The sequence below is a fragment of the Podarcis vaucheri genome, assembly GCF_965113315.1.
Source record: "Podarcis vaucheri genome assembly, chromosome: 4".
Lineage (NCBI taxonomy): Eukaryota > Metazoa > Chordata > Lepidosauria > Squamata > Lacertidae > Podarcis > Podarcis vaucheri.
In genome coordinates, this window is record NC_138762.1 from 110,631,567 (window position 1) to 110,637,566 (window position 6,000).

The window sequence follows — 6,000 nt, forward strand, 5'->3', positions numbered from 1 at the left end:
TATAGCATTTCATGCAAGTAAACTTCCTTGGCTCCGCTATCTAACATGAGGACATCATGGGCAGAGCCAAAAGAGCCTGCATGATATTGGGGGCAGTGAGAAAACTGTACCTCCACTGCCCCTTTAGCTGCACAGCCTGCAATAATAATGCATGTTTGGGTTCATGTGGAAAGTTCACGCTGGAACAATTGCCTGGCTCAGGCTAGATAGGCCATATTAGATCTCACCTCCTTTAAGGTTTTAAATTCTCTTGGAATATGGATTCCAATCCTAGCATCCACATTCCTGTAGGGATGTGTGTATAGATATGTGTGTGCTACACAAATAATAATTGTTAAATCATCTGTCCTTGCCTGTTTCACAGCATGAGATGAGCTCTTCTGGGAAACAGCGACCAGATGACACAGCAATCAATGTGAAGCCACGTGTGAAACAACCTTGCTCTGTTTGTGTGAAACATCCTTGCAGAAGTGGACCGAGAGTCAGTGATGACAAACCTGGCATTGGTAATCAGGCAATTACCACTCCTTTTCAGGCTGATGAGCTAGGCTAGCCAAGTTTTAACTAGAGTTAAACAGAAATGCTTGGAGAAACGATTACTTACCTTAGTTTGCCTGCCTGATGAAACCTACGTTAAAGCTGCCGTCGCTGCAGGCGTTGCAAGTGCAGTTTTAATTAGAAAGTAAATGTAAGTTTAATACAAAGAAAATTGTCAGCAAGACTGAAATACCTATAGCCAATTTGACACAATTCATCATGCATTCACATTAGATTAAAACTCTGTGCTGTGGCAAGGCATGTTAATGGGGTATATTCTGCACTAGATTAAAATATGTAGTAAACAGGACCACAATTATGTTATTGAGAAGAACAAGTGAACTCAATCCTGATGGTACAAAGAGAATATTATTCAAAATGCAATTATATAGTAAATGAGAATATACAAATATATTATTTTGCCCTTTTCAGCAGCAGAAGCAGCAGCACAACCTTGATGCACACCTAATTTAGGACTGATCCACACATGCCAATTTCCCATCATTCATCACTCACTAATCTTTCATCACTTGGTTACTCAGTATTTGGTAACTTTCAGACAAAATTGTGAACTATCAGAATTGAAAAACAGCATGTTAGAGTGAGTTTTGATGGCATAAATGTTCTATGCATGATAATTAATCTTGGATGGCTGATTCACACATGTGCAAGTTGTCACAGATAATGAGCAATTAACATGCATGACTGAATGAGCCTTTATGCTTTCAGCAATTAAAACATCTGGGAAACTGTGTAAGCGTGATGTCACCACCACTGTAGTTAAACCAGGACTTTTCTTGATATAATAAAAGCCATGCTTTGAAAAGCACATAATACTCAAAATAAAACATCCCTGCATTAACAACTATGTTAAGCACATAACGTAGAAGTGGCATGTGCCATACTGACAGGACACAGATGAAATCCTGTGTCATAGCTCCCTCATCAGTAGCTCTTGCTACAAATATTCTAAGCCATATACCATTGCCTCTTTAGGAGAAATAAAGGATAAGGTATGGTGGAGACATTTATTTGGCTTGTCAGCAGTGCTGGGGCTACCATTAGGCCAACGAGGCAGCTACTTAGGGCGCAGTCTTCAAAGGGGTGCAATACTGACTTCGGAGAGGAGCACTTTTGAAACCACCGAGATATCATCTTGGTAGCAGATATGATGCTATAACAGAGTTCTTTAATGACACAAGTCTAAAAGGTTTATATGGAAATACTTCCCGCATTGCTGATGTTAGTTTGTGGTATCTTTTGTTACATGGCACAACATCCTTTTGGAAGTTAAGCTTACAAGCAAGCTATTACAAAACAAGGAAGTTGATTTAAATTTAGCTACAAGTCAATTGCAAGTGGCCAAGAATTACTTTGTGGGTTGAAGGTGTGATGAGTGTTTTCAACAAGTTTTGATAGATGCTACTGGGGTTGTAAAGGAGCTAGAAATACTACCAAACTTTGAGACATAACAAGTTAGAAAAGGGAGAAAGAAATGGCAGTTTGAGTATGAGGCCCAAGAAAAAATACCACAAGATCCAAAGCAGAAATTAAAGTATTCAAACTATACTGTCTTAGACAGGACCATACAATCTGCTGAAGAGAGACATTCCAACAGCTACAATATAATTTCCTATTTGGCTTCCTGTGTGATATATACAGTATTAACATACAATCTGTTGAAGATGTACTTAAGGCCTGAAAGAATTTGGAGAAACCACTGATGTGCAATGGAAACAAAGATATTATTGCTGAAGAGCTGTGCTGTGAACTTACAGCAATAGTTTGAAGACTTCCAAAGTCCAGGGGTGATTCTGGCCTTAAATAATCTATCACATTTTTAACTGGAGGTATTGTTTTTGTTTGTTACTATGTTATATTGTATATGTGCTTTTATCTTGTAAACTGCCCTGTGATCCCTATGAATGGCAGTGTAGAAAACAAACAAAGAAACTCTGTTGCTGGAGGTCTAGGTGATCTCAGTGGCTAGGAGTGCCTTTTATGTGCATTGGATGGTAAAATAGCTACAGCTATTTCTAGAGTAGAAAAGGTTGACCACTGTCATTCACCTACTTGTAAGCTCCAGATTGGATTAATGCAATGTGGTCTACATGGAGCTGCCCTTGAGACTGACTTTGGGCTCTCAAATTTCAGCAGCACCCTGTGCAACACTAGCGTTTGGTTCCCTCACCCCCACCTCCTGTGCTCCATTCTACAACATTGCTTTCGTGTTCCCTGCAGGGCGGCATCTAGTGCAACCCCACCAGTCGTCCTACCATAGAACCACCTCTGAGCCGAGTCAGAAGCTGCAACTCGTGCAAAATGTGGCAGCTCAACTGCTCACTGGGGTGCAATGTTGCCATAATATTAAGCTGCTGCTAAAAGAATTTCTCATCCTCTACATCCCCAGCTGATCACTGTGCTCTGTAGGAGAGGGCACCCTGCAGATACTGTGTTATCAGGAGCTCTGTTGCACACAATGTCAGAATTGGGCCTTTGGCGTGGTGGCACCTCACCTTTTGGCACTGGCTGCCATTGCATACCAGACAGGCACCTTCTTGACTGTCTTTCTGGTGTAGGTGAAAAATGTTTCTCTTTCTAAAAGCCTTCTTAAAAAAAATTATCCCAGTTGGTATCTGCCATGGATTTGAATTGATTATATGTACAGTGGTACCTCAGGTTACAGACGCTTCAGGTTACAGACTCCGCTAACCCAGAAAGAGTGCTTCAGGTTAAGAACTTTGCTTCAGGATGAGAACAGAAATCGTGCTCCGGCGGCGTGGCAGCAGCAGGAGGCCCCATTAGCTAAAGTGGTGCTTCAGGTTCAGAATAGTTTCAGGTTAAGTACGGACCTCCGGAATGAATTAAGTACTTAACCCGAGGTACCACTGCACTTGGATGTTCTTGTTTTAGACTGTTTTGACTTTTTTAACTTTGTTTTTATATAAGCAATTGTTTTTTATGTGTTACTTTATTTCACTTTGCAGATTGCATTGGGATACCTCATGGCAAGATAAATGAATGACTGAATGAATGTTGTTTTGGGTCCAAAGAGGATTTCTTCAGAAGTGATCTCACCACATCCTCTTCTGGGCACCCCAAGGCTGCTGTGTCTGGTAAAGAGACATTGATCAACTCCCTGGCCCAGCTGGCTCTTCCCTGACTTCCATTTTTAATTAGCCATCAGAGGAAAGACTCCCCTGCTCCTGTTATCCGACAGATTTGCAAGCATTTTGAGCAGGATTGTCTCAGTTTTGGCACACGATAACCAAAGACTGTCAAAGAAGAATGAGAATCTTATTTGTGTGTGGACATCTCATGCTGGCATCACACCCCAGATCATACACAAAGACAAGGCTGCATTGCTCCCCAGCCCAAGAGCCCCCTTTGAAATCCTCCTGCTACATTCACAGGCAACAGACCAGAATATACTTTGTTAAGGGCGCATGCTGCTTACAAGAATAAGATGCACGCACAGTGTATCTTAGCCCTCCCCACATATTAAACATCAGTAAAGTTCCATGTACACAATATACTTTTTTGTGATGCTGTCATTTTTACATATTAACCTAGAGAATAGCTAAGCTGAAGCTATTTAGATTGTTTCAGGATATTTTCAATAGGCAGAAAAATGCTTCCCATTTTCAGACAGACTTAGCATTCCTTGTGGAAATGTTCACATTCATTTGCATTGCCCTAATTACTTTCAGCAATAAGACCACAGAGCCTCATTTGGCTAGGAAGTGTTGCAGCAACATCCCATCCACTAACTAACCCAGGAAAAAGCAAGAGCAGGGGCTAGGAGGGAGCGGGGACAGAAATAGCAGCTTCGCACAGTCTAAGCCTTTATTTGGGAACAATTTCTATCCATTGAACTTCTCAGTTTTTGCCCCACTATCAAAAGTGGATCAGCCATGTTTAACACACAGCTCTATATTATATTTCACCTAACCAGAATTATTTAGGTTAATGGATAACAGTAGGCTTTCACTCTTGTCTGATGTTCCTAACCCTTCTTTTAGGCTTTATTAGCTTCTTTTGGATTCTTATGGAGATTTTATATATATATATTCTGTTTTAACTCCTTTTAGTGTTGTTGTTTTTAGATTTTAAATTATTTTAAAAGATTGTACCCCCCCCCTCCTTATGCTGGTCTACAACCATAATAAAGTGTTGTGTTGTGGACAATAGTAGTCACAATTGTAGTAATAAATGATAACCATAATCAATGGCAGCATTTTCTGAGACAATGTAATCTCTCAACTCTTATTAGGAGATATGTTATTGCTACCCATAAGTATAACTGAGCCACAGCTATGTTTATCAGAAAGATTATTTGCTCAGTGCAAACATCACTTTAATAAAACAAATGCAATACATTTCAACAAACAACCTTTGAAACAAAGGAAATGCAGACCGTGTGGGAAAGATCTGGTGGGAAAAGGCTACCACTCAAATATTTATAATAATGGGGAAAGCATCTTTTTTGTGCAGCCCCCCCAAGCCACCCAGGCACCTGCTTTGGCATTCTTCCTTTATATAACCAGAAAGGAAGACACACTTTTGTTCTGATGAAGTAGGACATCAAGTTAAAAGGGTTCAGAAATCCAAGATGCTGCTTACTTGCTGCATCCTTTCGGTGGGGCAACAGGCAGCAGAAAGCATGGAGCAAACGAAAATTTATCAGCCTGCCACTTCAGGAGCAGATTTTGGAAGGCCAGGAAGACCTGAGATATCTTTTAATTGCAGATATTGGCAGAACAAATAATTCTAAATGAAAGTGCAGTTCCAAGGAATTATCATCCTCATAGTTCAGTGGATGGCTTTATCCAGTTTGGTATACATGGGGTCAATACACAAGAAGCAACACAATGTTTGCATTGCACATTAAGAATTAGAGCTTCATTCAAAGATGCATGTCAATCACCTGTTAACTAGTGCTTGCATGTGTGAATGAAACATCATGGAAGAATCCCCTTAAATGCAACTTCGACAGGAGAAGCTTACACCTTCAGCAGTGACTCAGCAAATGTGCAAAACCTGAGATATAGTACAACCACTGCTACTACCACCAATATTATTATTATTATTATTATTATTATTATTATTATTATTATTTAATGCATAAATACCCTGTCTTTCTCCCAAGTTTGGATTCTAAGCAGCTTGCAGCATCTTGAGAACATCATTATAAAACACAAAGTAATAAAACCAAACCTGTCAGGTGCTGGTGTGGTTGCTTGAGAGCAAACAGGCAAGACTCCGACATGTCTTTTCCAGGCTTTCTTCTTAGTGCAAACTATTTACAGTGAAGAGCGTCATAAGTTCATGTCTGGTTCAATCGCTAGCAGAATCTGGGAGTGGTCGGTCTTTGTACCTCCCCCAGCATAACAGTTGTGTGACCCCCAACCTTCTCCTCCCCTCCCTGCGCCGAAACCTACTGCGCAGAATGGGCACTGGCAA

The 6,000-nt window shown here is 40.5% G+C and overlaps 1 long non-coding RNA gene across 1 annotated transcript in view; it reads left to right on the forward strand.

Annotated features, from left to right (window-relative positions):
* Window positions 1-4,068, forward strand: part of LOC309531743 — a 54,741-nt gene extending 50,673 nt beyond the window's left edge. The window contains exons 3-4 of the long non-coding RNA XR_014219413.1: window positions 365-506; window positions 3,525-4,068. This is a non-coding gene — a long non-coding RNA (uncharacterized lncRNA). The remainder of the gene's footprint in view (window positions 1-364; window positions 507-3,524) is intronic.
* The last annotated feature ends 1,932 nt before the right edge of the window (window positions 4,069-6,000 follow it).